Consider the following 20,497-nt stretch of genomic DNA (forward strand, 5'->3'; position numbering starts at 1 on the left):
TCCCTTAGTAGTTGTAGAAGTTTTTATGGTAGATTTCTTGGGGTGTTCTACATAGAAAACTACATCATCTTCAAATAGGGACCGTTTTATTTTATTTTATTTTTTCCTTTCTGATCTGTGTGCCTTTTCTTTTCTTGCCTTATTGCACTGGCTAGAACTTCCAATATTATGCTGAATTGTAGAGGTGATGGCAGACATTCACTTGCCTTGTTCCTAATCTTAGGGGGAAACTGTTCATTAAGTATAACAGTAGCTCAGGGTTTTTTGTAGATGTCTTATCAAATTGAGAAAGTGACTGTATACTCCTATTTTTAGGAGAAGTTTTCCATTAATGAGTGTTGAATTTTGTGAAATGTTTTTTCTGTGTTTATTGATAAAAATGTGATTTTTTCTTTGTTTTTATAGTGAAATACATTGATTGATTTTTGAATATTCCAAGAGTGTTGCATATCTATAATAAATCCCAAATGTTCAAGGGTCATTTTTATTTTTCATGTTTTCCTGAATATTCTACTTGCCAATATTTTGTTAAGGATTTTTGCATCTATATTCATGATATATATTGGTCATGTAGTTTTCTTTCATTGCACCATATGTTTCTGGTTTTAAAATGAGGGTAATAATAGCTTCATAAAATGCATTGGGAAGTGCTCCCTTCTCTTTCATTTTTGTGGAAGAGATTGCATCAAATTGGTTGTACTTCCTTAAACATTTGATAGAATTTTCCTGTGAAACCATCTGGGTGTGGAGATTTCTTTTTTGGAATTCTATTTGAATTGAAAATTCTAGTTCCCTAATATTTATAAGAATATTCAACTTATCTATTTCATATTGAGCAAGTTGTGATAGTTGGTGTTTTTTGAATAATTGGTTCATTTAATCTTAGTTGAATTTATTTGTATAGAGCTGTTCATAGTATTTCCTTATTAACCTCTCGAAGTCTGCAGAGTCTGCAAGGCTGTTTAAAAAACAGACTTAGCAAAGTCCTTATTATGCTAATACTAAGAGTTTAGTGTCCTCCTAATGTATATGCATATACGTATATGTCCTCTTTTTGTATATAAATATAATGGTATATATGAGTTTCTTCAAAAGTAATAGCATATACATCATTTCTTGAAATTAGTTTTTTTTTTTTACTATTGGAATTTATTTTTCTGCAGAATCCATTGTAAAATGCCTTCTAGAAAGAACCCTCTTAAGAGTTTTTTCTGATCTCTTCTTCTATCAAACATCATTGAGATGCCAGCCTAGAATGGTTATGTTGTCATCAATATCTCTAGAACAAAACTCACTATCTTGAGATCTGCCCAGGAGGACAAATTTGCCACTTTACCTTTTTTTAAAAAGTGTCACTTCATTTGTTATAAAATTGGCATAAAGGGTTGTAGGATTCTAATTGATTGGGAATCAGGCTTCCTAAAGGCAGGGAAAAATTTGCTTGTTACTCACATTTACATCCTTAGGGTCTTCAATTACTGTGCCTGGAGATAGCAGATGGTAATCAAATGTCTTTGAATGTACGAAGGATGAAATAAATGAATGAGTTGATCCCATCATTTTTTGTGTTGGAGACAGGTACCTAGAGGATTATCTGTTATCTGAGTTCTCCTTGTTTTCTTCGGCATTGTAGACAATCAGAAGGATATCTCAAATCACTTTTAGAAAATTGTCTCAGGTTGGTGGTATCAATCAGGGGCAATTTTGGCCTCCAGGGGACAGTTGGCAAAGTCTGGTGACATGTTTGTTACAAGTAGGGGTGTGTTACCAGGATCTAGTGGGAATAAGCCAGGCATACTGCTTAACTTCCTACAATGCAAAGAGAAGCTTCCAACAACAAGAAATTATATAGCCCAAATGTCAATAGTGTTGGGATTGAAAAGCCCTAAAAGGGTAAATGGATACAGCACATAGTTCATGATCCTCACCACATCTCTTCATATACCCCTAGTATCAGGTTCATGCTAGCACCTCCCTTTTAGCCCATATATTTTTGTTTTCTTGCCTCATGAATTTATTTTCCGAAGGCTTAGGAACTTTGTTAGTCCAAAATCATATATTCCAGGCAAACTGAAAGTGGGAGGAAATCAGTGGTCTTGGAGGATGACAACCTTAAACAATGTGGGATAGAAGTTGGTTGATACAGAGCTGAGACTCCTAATATTTCAGGAAACAATTATTCACATATTTTCTGCATGGCCATTCAGAGGATTTTCTGTGGGATAAAGCCCCAGTTGTCTGCAGTGGTAACCTGGACACTTTATTATAGTTTTCTCCTTTTCTCTCTTGTTCTTCTTGCTCTATCATTCCCACTTTCAAATAAACTACTGTGCCCAAGTCCCTGTTTCAGGTTTTATTTTAGATGAACCCAAACTTGAGCAATGGCTCTTTCTTAAAAAACAAGTAGCAACTCCAAGATGCAATGAATAGGAAAGGGATAGGATAGTTTAGCTATTCCAAATCTAGTGTGGGACACATTGGAAATATAATAATGAAATTAAATAGCCAAAATGTATAACAGGCTACTGTGAGTCACTTTCACTGATCCCAGTCATTTTTATGAGTATGTTGTGAGAAATGAAGGTTCAGGTGCCGTGAGCACTGAGGCAGAACTGGGACAGTTACTAATTTAGAAGTAGCATCTTCCGTCCTTACTTACTCCTTGTCTTACTTTTCTTTGCCTTAAGTAGACTGTGAGATATGGGGTACAGAAGAAGAACTAGCTATTATAATAATTGGGAAAAGGAGATGAGAAAATCAGTATTCATTTAGGGTATTTCCTCCTGTTCAGATGTCATAGATGTTCTTTAAATCACTGTACAAATTTATAGTGTCTGTCATTCTGTGAAAAGCATTAATGAAACCCTGTTGAAGGCATTATATTATGAAAAATAATGCAGAGCAGTGAGGAAGACATACAAGTTCCCTACATCGAGACAGATTCTACACTTGAAGTCTCATGCTATAAATGTATGCATAATTGTTCTGAGGGTTGATAAGAGTTGCCTTAGCAGGTGAAATTAGCTGGGGACCTGGCAAAATCGTGATCAGGACATTCAAAAGCTTTCAAGGCTCAATGCAATCAGTCATATGAGTGACTACATACAATATTATTCTGCTTAGATTTCTTCATGCATTATATATAGGTTAAAAAAGGTTGCCGTAAATAGCAGGTTCATAGAAAGGACAGACTGAACGTTTGAACTCCGCAAAAGAAAAATTAAGTGTGAGAGAGAAAGACCGTTTTTCACTTCTTTCCCAGACTCCCTATCACCCCTGTGATGCAGGTGACTGCAGAAGCAGCATTAGTTCAACATTAAAATTCGATAAGCCTTTTTCTTGATTTCAATCTGACAGGTCTCCTGCATGGAAGAGAAGCCACAAGGCTGAATGAATGAGTTTCTAAACAAACTGGGTCAGATTTTGCTTTTGCCTGGCTTACTTAAGATTGATTGGTAATTAAGTGGTTTAAAATTGGTCCTTTCCTAGTGAGGAAAACTTGGTGCAGGGCTTTTCAGGTTTTTTCAGATCTTTAGAGAATTGGAAAAAAAGAATGAGAACGAGAAACAGGCATTTTGGAGGGTCTTGGTTTCCAAAAGAAGAATGGGATGTGGTTTCCCCTGTTGAATCTCATTTAATGATGGAGTCACTCAGTGTCAGAATTACAGGGGATAACAAGTGGTCTCTCTTCTGGAGAGCACAGAAGAGTGTATACATCCATCTACCTTCTCAAATCAAAATCAGTGTATGCATATGTAACTAACCTGCACGTGGTGCACATGTACCCTAAAACTTAAAGTATAATAATAAAAAAAAAATCAGTGATTTATGAACTGACCAGCATGCATGGAATTGGATTGACTCTGGTGGACTAGATACTATTTGGTAAATGAGTGCAGAGACCAAAATGGAAGAAATGGAATCTGAGAAGAAGCCGACATGACAGCCCAGGCTGGGTAGGTCAGCTCAGGGTGAGACAAAATAGGACATTGGAGAAGATACTCCAGCAGCACTTACTCAAGACCAAGTAGGGTACAACTAAGCACTACTGAAATCCCAGTTAAATCAAAATCACCACGTCTATGCTCCTGTGGAAATGGAAAAATGTAAAAAATGTATACATTAGCATCTTGTATTAAGTAATAAATTAAATGAATGAATAAAATGAATGAATTCAATATAATGAATGAAAATTATATATATTATAAAATACATGTTTACTTGTTTATCTCAATCCCTAACACATTTACCCTGATATTCTGATGATATGCATTCTAAGGTAAACTATTTCTTCTTGTTTTGTTACAATCAGAGGTAACTTTTAGAGAACTTTGTGCAAGCTTAATGAATACTTCAGAAATTTGCAGGAGCAGGCAGAAGACACAGGACATATTTTGTTGTCGTTGGTTGAGGGGATAAGTAGTATAGGTAATTTTGTATGGTTTTATATTTTGAATTTCCTGTCAAAGGTATGTTAACTCATATATTAATTCAATAAAGGTTTCTGGGGAATAAATAATGGCAAGATGCTGAAGGAAATAAGACAACCAGTGAAACAGAAATTCTATCCTTAAAGGGTTTATATATTCTATAACTAATAAGATAACACAATAAAAAGTTATGGGGCATAAAAGTACAAATGATTATAATAATTGGATTGATTAAGTAGAGACTTTTAAATGGGAGAGGGGTCAGGGAAAGCTCAGGAAAATAAACAAAATTTGAGTTGAAATCGGAGGGTGGGTGGGATTTGAATATGTATAAGTTGGATAAGGCACTCTGTTAAGAAGTTTTTTAAAAAGCACATATGTGGGGAAAAATAGGGATAAGTACACAGAGCACCAAGAGGCTTGGCTGAAATATTGAATGTATGAAGGAAAATTTAAAAAGAAACTGGTAGAGATTATCTAGTATCACATATTCAAGGTCCTTAAGTGACAGTTGGAGGATCTGGGGAAATTTGGCCAGTGATCAGTGAGGACCTACTGAAGGCTGATCAACATGGTTTTGCCCTAAGTAGATAAATTTGGTAATGGAATTCAGGATAGATTTAAATGAGAGAGTAGATTTTAGGAGTCCAAATGAGTATTACAGTGTGCCAGAAGTGAAGTATACTGGGTGAGAGGCACCAACTCGGTAGTGGAGGTGAAAGATGAGAGAGCAATTGATTTCAGACATGCTGAACTCAAGTGCCACAAACATGTAGTCAAATGGAGGAGATAACCTGATTTTCAGAGCCTTTGTTTGCCCATAGTTATGCCAAAGATAGTGTACATATAATGACATTATGTAAAAATGTGTGTCTCCTAATTCACTAAGCTTTTTGTTGACCTTAAAAATGACTTTTATGCTCTAAGCAAGTGTTTTTCCTCTTGGGCTATGCAGGCAAATCTTCTGATGAGTTCTTAAAGCTAGGAAAGCCTTGAGTACCATTCCCAGCTCCCTTGGGCTGGGGTCCAGCAATTTGTATTTATAATATTCCAGAGCTGATTCAGATGTGTAACGTAGCAAGGTTGATAAACAGTGCCCACTTTGTAATTTTACAATCCCAGATGGAAAGCAGTCCTATATGTGGCCTCATGACTGAAAAAAATGAGACAATTGGTAATTAGTGCAATCATAGCTACTTAAGTTGGGTGATTCATAGGACATTTTTGAATTTTATGAGATTCTTACCACACCTTATACTTCTGTATTTTGAGAAGTTTTTTTTTTTCTTTACTACTTGGGACCAAGGATTATTCTTGAAAATTCATTATTGAAAGTTGATTTTTAAAAAGGTCATAATCACTTGATTGGGATTAGAGGTTGCTTCTCAGTGTCCATCTGAAGCCACTTGTTTCACTTCCAGTAATAGTAAGCAGTACTTTAAGAAGGGGAACAGAGATTGCCCTGAATAAGGCTGTCACACTATGGGAATCAATCTCAGTCAATTTTATCTGAAAATATTGTATTTTAAAATACAGTTTAAAAAAACAAAATAATTCATTCCAAAGAAAAATTCCAACAAAGGATTCACATTCAACCATTTTCATATCCCCGGGGTATGTGGGCTATTGCATTTTGCCTGACAGTTCCTGTTCATGTTGTATATTTTTGCGTAGTTCTAAGGTAGATATTTGGAAATTTTCTTTTTTCTTATGAATTAGATTAATTACCATTTTCCTAAGACTCTTCAATATTTCAGTATATGTGATTTCAAAATAGTATTTTAATGAGGATATAATGCTTCATTAGATACACTGTAATTAACAGATTATTCCCCCATTAGTGGACATTACTATTTTGGAATTTTTGTTAAGATAAGGAATGTTGTTGTTAACATGGAGTCTGTTGGGCTTTCACTTAAGAAATATACATTAAACAATGATTTACAATACTTGCTGTGGGTGAGAGATCCAGATGTGAATAAGCCTTTACCTGGTTGCATGAAGCTGACAATCTCATAATAAATTGTATGACTATATAATAGTGCCATAATTGATGACTATACAAATGTGGAAATACAACAAAGGGACACAACCATTATATGTGGATCAAGAACAGTTGAGACAGAGAAATAATGCCTGCATTGAGTCTGAAGGATGCAGAAGGATTTAGTAGGAAGGCAAAGTAGGGAAGGAGCCTATTCTGAAGAAATGAAGTAAGGATTTGCAGAGCCTCAAAGCTTATGAAAAGGCGCAGAGATCAAATCAGAAGGACCAGGTTGTTTGGTGTTAAATAGCTTAAAGTGTTTAAGTTAGAGTGCTGGAAAATGAATTTGGAAAGAGAGGCAATAACTTAATCTTCTTTATTTTTTCTTTATAATAAAATGCAAGTAGTAATATTATGGGGTCAAAAGGAAAGAATATTTTTATAGCTCTGAATATGTATTGCTAAGTACTTTGCAAAAGGGTATGTGCCAATTTACAATCCTAACAGCTATGTATCAGCATACCAGATTCACCAGCTCATTACTGGCTATATAAATATAATGAACAACTTAGGTGTTTAATTATTTGGTTAAAATTTTTATTGTGAAATATATTAAAAATGCTAAAAATTATACAATGTACTCAGTAAAGTAAAATGATGTTTACATAACATGTATCTTACATTGTGCTTAATAAATAACTGATTTCCAGTGACCTAGAAGCCTTCCTAACTTATCTTATCCTCTTTATCCACACCATCATAGGGATAGTTTCTCCCTTAAATGTTGTATTGTTCTTTATTTTTCTGTAGAAATTTAGTATGTATATATCCTAATAATACTTGGTGAAATTTTGCCCACTTTGAACTTTACATAAACAGAAACATTATGTATTCTTTTGACCAACTATTTTTAGTTAATATTTTATTCTTAAGATCCAAGTTGCGACTGATTTGGTAGGTTCAGTTATTTTCACTGCTTTAGTGCTGTATTGTATGAATGGGTTATATAGCACAGTTTATTTATCGACTCATCTTGCCAACTGTGGATGAACTTTTTCATCGTTGCTGTTATGAACAATTTTGTACATGACTCCTAGTGGCAAATTCTTGTAGAATATGTACATTGAACATCAAAGGGCAGGGTGTAGATATGTGCATTTTCAGCCTTCCTAGGTAATACTGAATGCTTTCCAACGTGACTGACAATTTACACTCCCACTAGCAAATATGAAATTCCATTGTCCCGTTACCTCATGTCCTTGCCCCCACTTTTTTAAAATTTCGCTACCCCAGTGCATATGGAATAGAATCATTATCATTTTATTTTGGATTTTCTTTTTTTTTTTTTTTCCGAGATGGAGTCTCACTCTGTTGCCCAGGGGAGTGCAGTAGCACAATCTCGGCTCACTGCAACCTCTGCCTCCCAGGTTCAAGTGATTCTCCTGCCCCAGCCTCCTGAGTAGCTGGGATTACAGGCACCTGCCACCACACCCAGCTAATTTTTTATATTTTTGGTAGAGATGGGAATTCACCATGTTGGCCAGGCTGGTCTCCAACTCCTGACCCGAGGTGATCTGCCCGCCTCAGCCTCCCTAAGTGTTGGGATTACAGGCATGAGCCACCATGCCCAGCCTGTATGCTCATCTCTCTGCTCCCCTTTAGGGCCACACCTTTCAAAACAGTTTCCTCTACACAGTTTCCAGCTCCTCACTTACTAGTCTTGCCTCCAGTGCAGTTTCAGTTCTCATTGCTCCACTGAAAGTGCTCTTGTCTGTGGACACGTTTTTGTCCTTGCCTTACCCAATCTCTGCTGTTTCTCCTTTATGGACGATATATCTCTGTTGGCCTATTTGACACCATACCTTCCTCCTCACTTTCAATTGGCTCTTTTCATTTCTCACCTTGACTAATTTCTCCTCATCTTATTTGCATGAATCAGAGATGGCTCCACAGTACAATAGAAGACCCTCTTGTCTCTACTTTTAGCCCTAAGGTGGTCCATTCCTCACCGTGGCTTTGCCCAGCATCTGTGTGATAACAACTGCAAAATTTGTCCAGCTGAGGCTTCTCCACTAGGCTAAAATCATATACTTCAAACTTGTTGACTATATTTGTGTATTTGGGTGCCTCAAAGCCGTTTCAAATTAAACATGGATGAAACTTATTTTAATATTTCCAAAAACTCTTTCTACCTTATTCTTCTTCATCTCTTTAAGAGTACAATTATCACTCACTTGTTCAAATCAGAAACCTTAAATGTATGCTTAATTATTCTCTTTATCTCAATCACAAAATCTAACATTTATTGACAACTCATTACTGTTTCTACAGAATATGCCTTGAACCCATGCTTTCCCTTTGATAATGACTTCCATGACCATATTCTCAAAAACAATCATATCTCACTGAGACTATTCCTACGGCTTCCTAATGGGTCTTTCACATTTACTCCACCATCATCCAGATTTTTCATAACAACCAGACTGATGTTTTTTCCAATGTGAGTAAAATCATGTCATTTCCCCAGCTTAAAACCCATAAGTGGCTTTCCACTCATCTTAGAAGAAATCTTAAACTCTCTTCTTTGGCCGCCTACTTGACCTGGTGTAACTTGCTCTCTTTTCTCTCCAATCTCATGTTATGAATGTCCTTTTGCCATGTCCTCTCTCACTTCAGAAGCTTTGCATTTTCTAGCTGTTTTGTCTGAATGGTGGTACACTACTCTGTGCTTCTAGATTCTTATAGGGCTACTCCTTCTCATTCTTCAGGTCTCACTTGAACCCACCATCACCTTATCTTAGTTCACTCCAACGTGTGACTTTTTCTATCACCTTATTTTCTCATCTTACTTGTAGCACTTTCCACAAATCTGGAATTATTCATATGCTTCCCTATTTGTTTTCTGTTTCCTAGCACATTGTAGACACACGATAAATATTTGTTGAATGAATAAATGGTAATGATTTCTAAGGACTGAAAAAAAGATCTATGGTAGTTATCAATCTCACATTAACATGAATTGTTTCACAAAACTGTGACTTCTCTTCCCTGAAACTGTTTACTTAGTCAATACATAATAACATGGCAGGGGTGCTGTGAAGTTCTCTCCTCTATTTTCTAGAAGGTTGGACTAGTTTGCCAATAAGGTTAAAGTTTGGATGAACTAAGGTGCATAATTAAAATGCTAACAGAAAAGTTTAAACGACAAATCATGTTGCTCAACAAATAAATCAACAAAAAATAAATAAGCAAAGTTTTATTTGTCAATATTTTCGCACCTGCTATGAACCTCTGAATTCTCATTCGGCTCTCTGGAAACTAACTGGTACTGGTATGCCAGTGTTTACAAGCTAGGGTAACCAGTTGTTACTCTTCAGTCAAGAGGCTAACTAGTATTTACAGAGGTTAAGGTGTGTCTTCCGAAATTTTTCTTATTTCTTCAAATTTTGCCTCCAGAAAATTTTGCTAATATACCTTAGAATCTGATTACTATGGCTGCAATTTTCCTGACATCTGGCTGTTATTTAAGCCTTTTACATTTGTGTGTATTTTTTTCTTTTAATTTGCTCCCATTCCTCAAACAAGAAAGTGAAATTCAAAATTATATAACATTATGCTCTGATAAGAGTAAATGGAAGTGTTTATGAGCTGTTGAGGTTATTTTGATTCTACATCTGGTGTAAGTCTGGAAATGTGTATAGTTAAAAGCTAATTTGGAGAATGTTGGAAAGTAGTAAAAAATGATCCATGGATCCCCAAACTTGAATTAGCATTTTATAAATCACAGTGCTTCTCACCTGGACAAAGTGCTGAATGGACCAAGAATTCATTTTTATGAGTCAACACAAACTTGGAGAAGCCCCGTATAGGAATCATGGGACTACATTATAAGGAAACAAACTAAGGACATCATAGGCAACAATTATATTGATGTAAAATAAGGATTGGGGCAAATTAGGTAAATACAATACCTGAGAAAGATAAATATTCAAAGTTATTTATTGTACCAGGAAGTTCCAAGTTCAAAATTTAAGTTATTTCCTCTGGTTCTTTAAGCCCCACTAGATTTTGAGCTGCATAAAGAATATAAACATAAAAAATATAAATACACCATAAAGAATACGCTGTATTTATATTTATATCACCATTATATGACAAAGATTTTTTGGCACCTAATTGCCATTTCTGAAATTAATGAAACAACATTATTTGTCCAACCTTTATTTTTTGTTAAATAATAGAATGTTATTGTCACCTCTTTGGGCTTGAATAAGAAGGGTTGTTATTTGGACTCTTTATTTGGTTTTGAATTTTTGTCCTTTTAGAAAGAAGGTGTGTGTATTACTGTAAAAAAACTGAGGACTTATTTGACAGCCACCTTTCTTGCCCTAAATATACTTTTATTTATATGGCACATATGCTGGTCTTTATCTCTATTTGTTTTTATGGAATCGATAAAGTGCTAAAAGTACACTGTATGCATATTTAAACATAGTTTTGTTTTAGTAAGTATTTTTATAACTTTCAGACAAAGAAAAAGTACATATCTCAAGAAATTTCAAATGAAAAAGCTTTTAAGCAGGTTTTAAACTCTTAACTAATTAGCCAAATTTAGAAGTTTTTCACTCTTATTGACTTCTCAGATAATGTTGGAAATGAGAATAAGAGGATAGAACAATAGTATCTCAAATTGTGATTTACTTCCTATGAGTGTACATAAATTAGATGGGAAGAAGAAATAAACAACAGCCACAAGAAAGCTATTTTTTTTTTTTTTTTTTTGAGACAGAGTCTCGCTCTGTTGCCCAGGCTGGAGTGCAGTGGCGTGATCTCAGCTGATTGCCACCTCCGCCTCCCAGGTTCAAGCAATTCTCCTGCCTCAGCCTCCTGAGTAGCTGGGATTACAGGTACCCACCACCATGCCTGGGTAATTTTTGTATTTTTAGTAGAGACAGGTTTTCACCATGTTGGACCAGGCTGGTCTCAAACTCCTGACCTCAGGTGATCTGCCCCCCCCTTGGCCTCCCAAAGTGCTGTGATGATAGGCATGAGCCACCACGCATGGCCAAAGAAAGCTATTTTTTAAAAAGATTTACCTCTGGAAGCAAAAGAACAATATGGCGATTGTAAGAATGCAAATCCTCATTGAAAAGTTAAGCTGCCATTGAAAGACAGCATCTGGTCCACTTATAGTATTTTTTGTTATTTTGTTTTTTACTTTTTCTACAATAGAACAATATTTTCTCTGTCCATGCTTATCACTGAAATGAAGGAAGATTAGAAGGCTTCTAAACTCAAAAAGAGCTGGGGGAAATTTGTTATTTAAATCAGGGAGATATAATCAGATTTACATTATTGAGTAATAGATAACAGCTGAAATTGACTGCACCATTGCAAATTATAGCCAGGTGTTTCTACTTTAAAAGTTATTTTAGATTTTATCTTAAATGTGGTATGCAAATATTGGTAGGGATTTGTTATTACTACTATGATCATAACAGAGATATTGGTGTGGACTAATTTATGTAACTGTGATGCGTGCTATTCAGTGACCCCACAGATATTTTTGCTCATTGGAAACCTAACTGCTTTCAACCAGCACTAACACTTTGTGTCTCTCTTCACCCACTGGCAGTGAGTGGAACAATTTCCACAGTTCAGAAAAATGACATAGGTTTTAGGAAGCTCATGTTATTCAAGAAAGCATAATAAATATTTGCCATTTTAAACAATGCTTTAAGATTTTTTTTTGTTTTTCAGTGTGTAGAAAACAATTTAATCAATGCAATTTTAAAAGATATTATAAGTGGTATCCTATAGGGAGGAGATGGTGGTATCTTCATAAGAAACCATTGTTAGCTCTTAGTGATATGTCACTGACCTCCTGGGCATCTGATACTGCTCACAAGTTCGACCTAGGTACAGGTTAAGCATGTGGTTTGGTCCCATCCTTAAGGATTCTGATTCAGTAGTTCTAGGTGGAATCCAGAAATCTATACAAGTACTTGAGTAGTTTTTGATTTTGGTTCTTGAAGGAAAACAAATTGAGAAACACAGATCTAAATACCCTTCCACCAGCAAAGGCCTGGGAACTGCCTCCATATGCACTTCCCCTTCTCTACTGAATGCTTTCCTTTTTCCCACTGGTTCATTTTGACTCATTGTGAAATCTTCGCAGAACACCCTCAGCAGAATACATGGTCCTTCCCAATGCTCACTACCCATCCCACAGAGCAACATTGCTTTAGTACATTGAACTATACTTATTTCATTTTACATTTTCCCCAACTAGCTTCTCAGCCCTTTGAGGGCAGGGACTGGGGCTCTTTTTTCATTTTACTCTGTGTTTTTATTTTTAAATTCCTAGTGCAAGGGGTAGTGCCTCATACACAGGAATCACTCAATACATATTTAAATAAATGAATATATTAAAATAAATTGATGGAAATAAAACATCAACCAAGGCTGTTTCTGTATAAACATGGCTCGGGCTTGGAGGGAATTTGAAATACATGCAAAATATAATTTGGTGGGATTTGTGTACTTCCTTTGTCTATGCCCTGCTTTGTGATCATTTTGCATTCTCTGCATAATTTTAAAGAAGTTCGTGGAAGATATCTTGGTTTCTGACTTAAGTAACAGGTGTCTGGAGAGTCCAGAGTCATTAGTATCTATAGTATAAATCTATATTTATATCATAAAATCTAATAGAATCCCAAATTACTGATCATAAGAAATAGTGATTTTTAAATACTGAAAGTAAAGCATCATGCTAAGTGCTTTAATTATTTTTTCCTGGGAACTGATAATTTTATTATACCTGACACAGTTAAGAAAAATGAATTCTTTGGGGAACTAGAATCTGACAAGGCTTCACATTTTAAGTGTTTTCTCTTCGGGTGAAGATTTATTTTATTTTAATAGGGGACCACTTAGTGAGTGAGAAGGTTGTAAAAGACTTTTGTGTGCACATTAAAATTTTACACGCTCTGTGTTCTTAGTATTTTACAATGTATATTATACATTTCCTGAAAAAGCAGATGATTCCTCAGAATGAAAATCATATTCTTAAGATAGCCATTTGTTTGTACCTACTTATGTGACCCACACTTAGCTGCCTACTTTAGGTATATAAATAGGAAATTTGGATCAGTTCAATGAGATATGGATACTTCTTGGGGAGTGGTTTTCATGTTGACCAAGAAACTCAAAAGTTTGGATAGACATTCTAAATAACATCTACTCAGTTCTTTAATTAATATTCTTTAAGGGGATACACTTAGGTTCATTTAATTTTTAAGGAAGTCCTGATCCTGAGGAACATGTTGTATTACACATATAATATGACAATGGGGCATAAGCTGTGAAATTGGAACTGTTTTGAACAATCTGGGGAAAGTGGCCATCACAGCTAATAGCCTGAACTTTCTGCTTGATGTTCTGAAGCTATGTGCATATTTAATCCCGTGTGCATTCTTGGATCTAAAGATATTGCCCTATCAACTAGGACATGCTTAGGCAACACTAAAAATGCTGCTGATTAGTAGAAACATAATGCCAACATGACTTATGAAAAACTTTTTTGAGGGAGACCTTGCTATGAAAAAAATGATACATTTTGAATCAGACTTTATATTTAATAGATGACTATGCTATTTCCACTTTTTCTAGTGGGCTCAAGGCAGATGATACATTTTAATAAATCAAATATAGTCTAGTTTGCAATAATTTCTTTTGTATTCAGAATATAATTGGTCTTTTCTTGTATCACTTGAACTAAGATAATAATTCAAAGATGCAGCTTCTCTCAAAATTTCACCTACACATTTCTTTCTCACTTTAAAAACAAAGGAGTTTCTCCTCCATGATTTTGTTTTTTGTTATCAAAATGAGTAACTCTTGCAAGTAGCCATTGGAAAAAATTAAAAGATTTGGATAAAAGATTTTACTTGCAAAAAAGTTGATTAAATTAAGAAAATGTACGTTGGGAGATGCATATTATTATTAAAAGCACATTCTAACAGAGCATTCAATTCTGAAACAAAAATTATCTGTACAAAGTATGTATTTTGGAGTAAAAGCTTAGGTTCAAATATTAATTTGCACTGGTAGCTGGATGACTTGATCACAAATATTGCTCTGAGACTCAATTTCGTGATTTGTAATATTTGTAAAATAAAATATATACCTCAAAGGGTTGCTATAAATATAAAATGAGTGAAGAATTTTAAGCATATATTCTGGTATCTGTCACACATTATCAACCCTCAATGTGTTAGTTTGCATCCCCACACAGCTTAGGCTGAGAGACTTACTGGCACTTGCACTGAGAAAAGACCACAAAGTCAACATTGGGTCAAATACAAACAGACCTCCTGCTATTTAAAGCTTTAATATGTGTGTATAATCAGTTAAATAGAGCAGCTCAGTAACCAGTCACACAAAAGATGCATTTCATACAGTACATTATCATCATAAATACGCTGCAAATTTCCTCCACATACAATTGCTAGGGTTTTGTTTGTTTATTTGTTTTCACTGCAGCAGCAAAACTGAAGGGTGTGGAAGGAACATCTTCATTAGAATTATGGAATTCAGCAGGATATCCTCAAGAACCAGATACATGTGTTTTAAATGTATATACACATTTTAAAGAGACTTTGTTGCTTGAGAATGTTTGAGAAAGTGATTGGAGAAATATATACTATTTAACAATATTATATAGATAATATAAATTATATATTCAGGCATCTATTCTTAATTTTTATCAGATATTCTACTGAGATTCAAATTTTAGGTCTTGTGTTCCCCAAACATGATATCTATGTCTTGTAGGAAACTTGGAGAAGAAATTATCCAGACAAAAAGCCACATAGAATGGCTGAAACCTATGAAGCCTTGGGAAGCAAAGTGCAACTCTGCCTTGCAGTGATTCCTCCACTGTCCACAGCACACAAGGAGGGTTGGATGGGGGCCAATACTAAAAATGAGCTCTCAGCCAAAAATGACAAATGTGCATTTATTTAACTTAGTAATTAAGTATATCTTTCAATTCTAGAAACTTTATTTAGTTATTGCCTTTTCATCCTTTCTCTTTTATCTCTTTGAGCATTATAATTATACCCATTTTAAAGTTTGTTTCAGGTTTTTAATTTTTAATTTATATTCTGTCTGGAGGAAATAAGTCACCATAGTGAAGAGTCAGCAACCTGAACAAAGAAAAGTTTTGGGCATGGTTATGGACTTAATTGTGTCTCCCCCAAATTCATATACTGAAGGCCTAATCCCCAATGTGACTGTATTTGGAGACAGGGCCTTTAAGGACATAATCAAAATTAACATTTTTCATAAGGGTGGGCCCTACTCCAATAGGACTGGTGTCCTTTTAAGAAGAGGAAGAAACATGGATTGGTTTTCTCTCCCTCCCTCCCTCTCTCTGTCCCTCTCTACCCCCTTTTCCTTCCTCCCTCCCTTCTTTTTCTCATTCTCTCTCCTTTTTCTCTCCCTCTCCCTCTGTCTCCATATGCACAGTAGAAATGCTATGTGAAGACACAGCAAGAAGGCAGCTGTCTGTAAGCCAGGAAGAAAGGTTTCACCAGAGACCATTTTGCTAGCACCTTGAACTCTGTGATTCTAGCTTGCAGCCTGTGAGAAAATAAATGTATCTTGATTAAATCACCCAGTTTATGGTATCTTGTTATGGAAGCCCAAGGTGATTAATAGAAACACCAAGGATTATAAATTACAAATGATCTGAAATAAACTTTAAAAATAGTTATGAATACTATTGAATTATGAATGGTTAAATAAATATATAATAAATATAAATATATATAATATATATTAAATATAATAAATATAAAAAAACACCAAAAGGCAATAACCAATTAGAAATGCAAGAAATAGAAAGTATATAGTTATTAATTTACATAAATGCTCATTAATTATCAGAGTAAAAGTAGATCTGATAGCAGGGCAGAAAACATTGCAAACCTGACCCCCACCTGGCAGAGTCTCAATATGAACACATACAAGTGCTGGACAGTATATAACAAAAATGTCCTTTAAAAATTAATAGAATCATTCACATGGAAGAGTGAACTCACTAGTTGGCAAAAATAAAGGGGGGTTTTAAAGTCATGTTCTTATGTTACATATGATGCCTACCTAGGAATGTGGTATAAAGAATCTGCTAAGCCCTTCCGCAAACGAGGTAGTTGTGTGTCCAGGGAATGGGATAAGGGGCCAGAAGGCTTTGTTTAAACTTCGAATTGACAGTGTCCTACTAAAGCATGGAGTTTTAAGTGTTGGTTTATGAAAGCAGAACTTCTACAAATGGTACCAAAGTGGTGGGAGAGACAGAGTAGTTATTACTGGTTGCTTGAGTTTCCAAGGAGGGTTATTAGAGGCTTTAGAACAGTTTTCCGCAAGCTAGGTTGGCATTATGTTACTACTGATCAGCAGCCTTTTAGTGTTGCCTACTCATGTTCCAGTTGATGAGGCAACATCTTTAGAGCCAAGCATGCACATGGGATTAAGTGGGTGCATAGCTTCAGGACATCAAGAGGAAAGCTCAGGCTGCTAGTTGTGATAGCCACTATCCCCAGATTGTTCAAAACAGTTCCTATTTCACAACTTATGTCCCACTGTCATGTGTTTAATCAAACATGTTCCTCAGGATCAGGCTTTTCTTAAAAATTTGATGAACACTGACTTAAATCAGACACTGACCTCAATTCTTTTCTAATACTCAGCTACTCCCCAGAAAAGAGTTCAGAGTTTCTGAGCTCACTAAATATCGTAAACTACATGTACATTTGTAAACTCAGGTGTTACAATGTTCAGTTGAAAAACTCTGGACATACATGCTGCTCTATTTGAAAGAAAGAAGAAAGAGGGGCTGTGCTTTATTTCCTTCTTTCTGTCTGTGTCATCATGAAGGAAATAGCAGCAGCTGAACCATATCTGCCCCAGGCCACTGGGAAGTGATTCTCTCTTCCTAGGGCTTGTCTTCCTACAGAGGGCCAGCTTCCTCTCACTGTGTCCTGAGGTTTGGTGCAACTTAGAAAGCAAGGTTTTTCTCCTTTAGTCTTTCAAGAATATTGGTAATAAAAATTTATTTCCAGAAGAGCAAAATGAGACTAAGTAAAGTTTTCTCTGTTAGGGCCCCTGCTTTATCTGTGGTTATAGATATTAGCTTTCCTGAATTCCATTTCTTCAAAGAAAATTTGACAGCAATCCTGGGTTATGAATATTCTATGTGATAGCCATTTGAGATGAACTCTTTGCATCAGTTTCTAAAATAAAAATAATAATAATTGCTTTTGCTTGTTGCCATAAATTTAAATAATGTTTGAGCATCATTTTTCTACTCAAGGTGACATTAGTGATAAACCTGTGTTGGGTGCTCTGTAAATATTAATAACATACCAAAACGTGTGATTTGTCAGTCAATATTGCTACAAAATTGGCCTGAATAATGGAATATGAGGCATCAGTGACCATCAGAACAAACTCAAAACGTGCCCAGATTGATTAAAGAAACTGGAGAAAAAAAATAGAAGAAAATTTTTAATATACAATTGCTCTTTAAATGTCTTTGCATTATTTGGTTGGATGATCATTGCTGGCATCATAGCATCCCATTTTAATGTCATTAAAAGTCCTTTATTTTCTAGGAAACATTTTAAGAAAATCTAATTCAGTAATGTTTTAATTTTTATAAATAGCATTCAGTACATTTATAAGTAAGGAATAATACACATTAAAATAATAATGGTTCAGGGATGTTGCTTTTTAAAATTAAAAAAATGAAAATTACAAAACGGAATTGTAAATATATGTAAAATATAATCATCCGTCTATAACACAGAGACATGATAAAATACATTTTAAAAATTTAAAGTATCTGTGTCTATAGATATAATTTATATCCAAAATCATGAGTGAAAATTTATGAGCAGTAGAGAGAGAATCTGGAGCCAAAGTAACTATGGGAAGTCAGGACCATATATAGATGATCTGGTCCAATTTTTAATGCCAACCAAGAAACAGATGCCAAATGCTTGTTACGCTTGGTATAGAATAAAAACCCTGTTCTTCATGTGTAAATAAGAACTAAACCATGCATCTTTTTGGTATATGGTGAATAAAAGAGTACCATCCATCTAGGGCATTGACCGTAACCAGATTGTCATTCCTATAAGGAAAAGACGCTCAGAATGACAGGCGATTTCTCACCATCAATACCATCTGTTAGAAGCTAAGGGCACAATAACTTCAAAGGGTTGAGGGAAATAACTGTTTATATTCCTTAAATTAGTACTTGAGACTGAGGCTTATATAAAGACATTACCAAGGTTATCAAGACTACACAGAGACTGAAGAAATAAAGAGAGCACAAAGGGAGCACTGAGTGCTGAACTCTGGGGAGCATTCACAGTCAGGAGAGAGGGGAGTTAGAGGAAAGCTCAGGAACGATTCGATAATTGACCTGGTGAGGCAGACAGACAGACTTGCCAAAGAAATAATTACCAATTATTTTGAAGACGCTCACAGGAGAAACCGAGCAGATGAGGGAGATAGATGTGTGATTAAGAGCAGCAGAAGTCAGGTTTGTCTTTGTAGGGTTGACACGGGTCATACAGGTCTTGAAACCAGGCGAAAACTTCAGATCAGGAGCCACAGACCTCTGAGCATGGGAGTGAGGACAGTTGCACCTTGGTTGGAGGGGTCAAATCCATAACTTTCAGTGACTGGAGACTGATCATTTTCAAGGGTGTGTCCCAGGTAGAACTGCCAATTTGTGGCTCAAGAATAAGTTTAAGAATTGCAACTGACAGCCACAGTAGTCAGGTGAGCTACGATTCTTCAATAAAAGATGGTGTCCAAAAAACAGAGATTCAAGAAAGTCCCTTCCCTGACTGAATGTGAATTCAGCAACTTTTTTTATTTTTCCTGGCTATGGGCCTGGTTAAGGAAGAAAAGTTGTGTATGGAAAGCTTCCACTATCTGCCAAACAAGAGTACACACCATTTGAGTGACTCCTCACAACTCCACAAGTGAGCATTGCGATTGCCACGTAACACCAGATGCTGCTGGGGTGCAGAGAAGGTAGGCCACACGGTGGATACGTGTTCAAGCCTGAATTCAAACTCCAGTTTGAGGGCCTTTGAACTCACTGTTCTTTCCACTGCCACTGCCTGCCGGGGAGCCAAGTGCTACTGTTCTCAGTAGCTGTAAATACAGTCTCATAACAATAGTTATGCAGCTAAAATAGGATTCTAGCCACAAGTTCCGGTGTCTAGTTCCTTGTCACTTGAGAGATGAGAGTCTGCTCTACTCTTTTTGTAAAGGAAGCATAAAGACAGTGATTTGGAAGATGAAATGGGCAGGATTTCGGGAAAGAAAAAAAAGGAAAGAAAGCACAATTTGACTAAAGACAAGCATGGCTGTATCTGGAAATGGAGGCTGTGCGTCAGTGCCTCCTGACTCTCTGCAGAGAGTCCCCTGGGAACACACAGGGGACCATTACATACAGTACTTAGATTATCAGTAAGTGCTGGGTACAGCTCTGTGGTGGGCGTCTCTCTGAGTTGCTGAGGCAAGAGATAAGCTTGAGGCTCATTCAATTGTGAAATTGGTTAAAGGGGAGAAAACAAATACCACCCCTCATCCCATACACACGTGCGTACTCAATGGCAGCAATGTCAGCAGGAAAAAGCGATTCTCCCGATATTGAAATTAACTCTTTTGTTACTGCTGTCTGCTTCTCCCTGTATTTGAGATATGCTTAAATAACTTTTGGAGAGATCAAGGTATTTCTAAAAGCAAATGCTTAATGGAGAGCCAAAGTACACAAAAGAGAATTTTAAAAATTATAATTAATACAAAGTCTGTAATTTAGTGAGCAATAGTAATACACCAATGTTTACTTCATAGTTTTGGCAAATGTGCTGTGGCTATGTAAGATGTTTACATTTACAAAAAATAACAGACCATTTGGAGTATACCTTTGAAGTACACCTTTCATGAAGTAGCCCTACTATGGATTTCAGAATCTTAGAACTCAGGTTTAGAAAAG

The 20,497-nt window shown here is 35.8% G+C and overlaps 1 long non-coding RNA gene across 3 annotated transcripts in view; it reads right to left on the minus strand.

Annotated features, from left to right (window-relative positions):
• Positions 1–20,497, minus strand: part of LOC129030695 (uncharacterized) — a 114,389-nt gene that overhangs the window by 3,243 nt on the left and 90,649 nt on the right. The window contains exon 6 of one of the 3 annotated variants that reach the window (XR_008500728.1): positions 4,571–5,583. The exons of the other annotated variants lie outside the window; for them this stretch is intronic. This is a non-coding gene — a long non-coding RNA (uncharacterized LOC129030695). Of the gene's footprint in view, positions 1–4,570; positions 5,584–20,497 lie in introns of those variants that run through there. 3 annotated transcript variants of the gene reach the window in all.

Source organism: Pongo pygmaeus, chromosome 12 (assembly GCF_028885625.2).
Source record: "Pongo pygmaeus isolate AG05252 chromosome 12, NHGRI_mPonPyg2-v2.0_pri, whole genome shotgun sequence".
NCBI classification, from domain to species: Eukaryota; Metazoa; Chordata; class Mammalia; order Primates; family Hominidae; genus Pongo; species Pongo pygmaeus.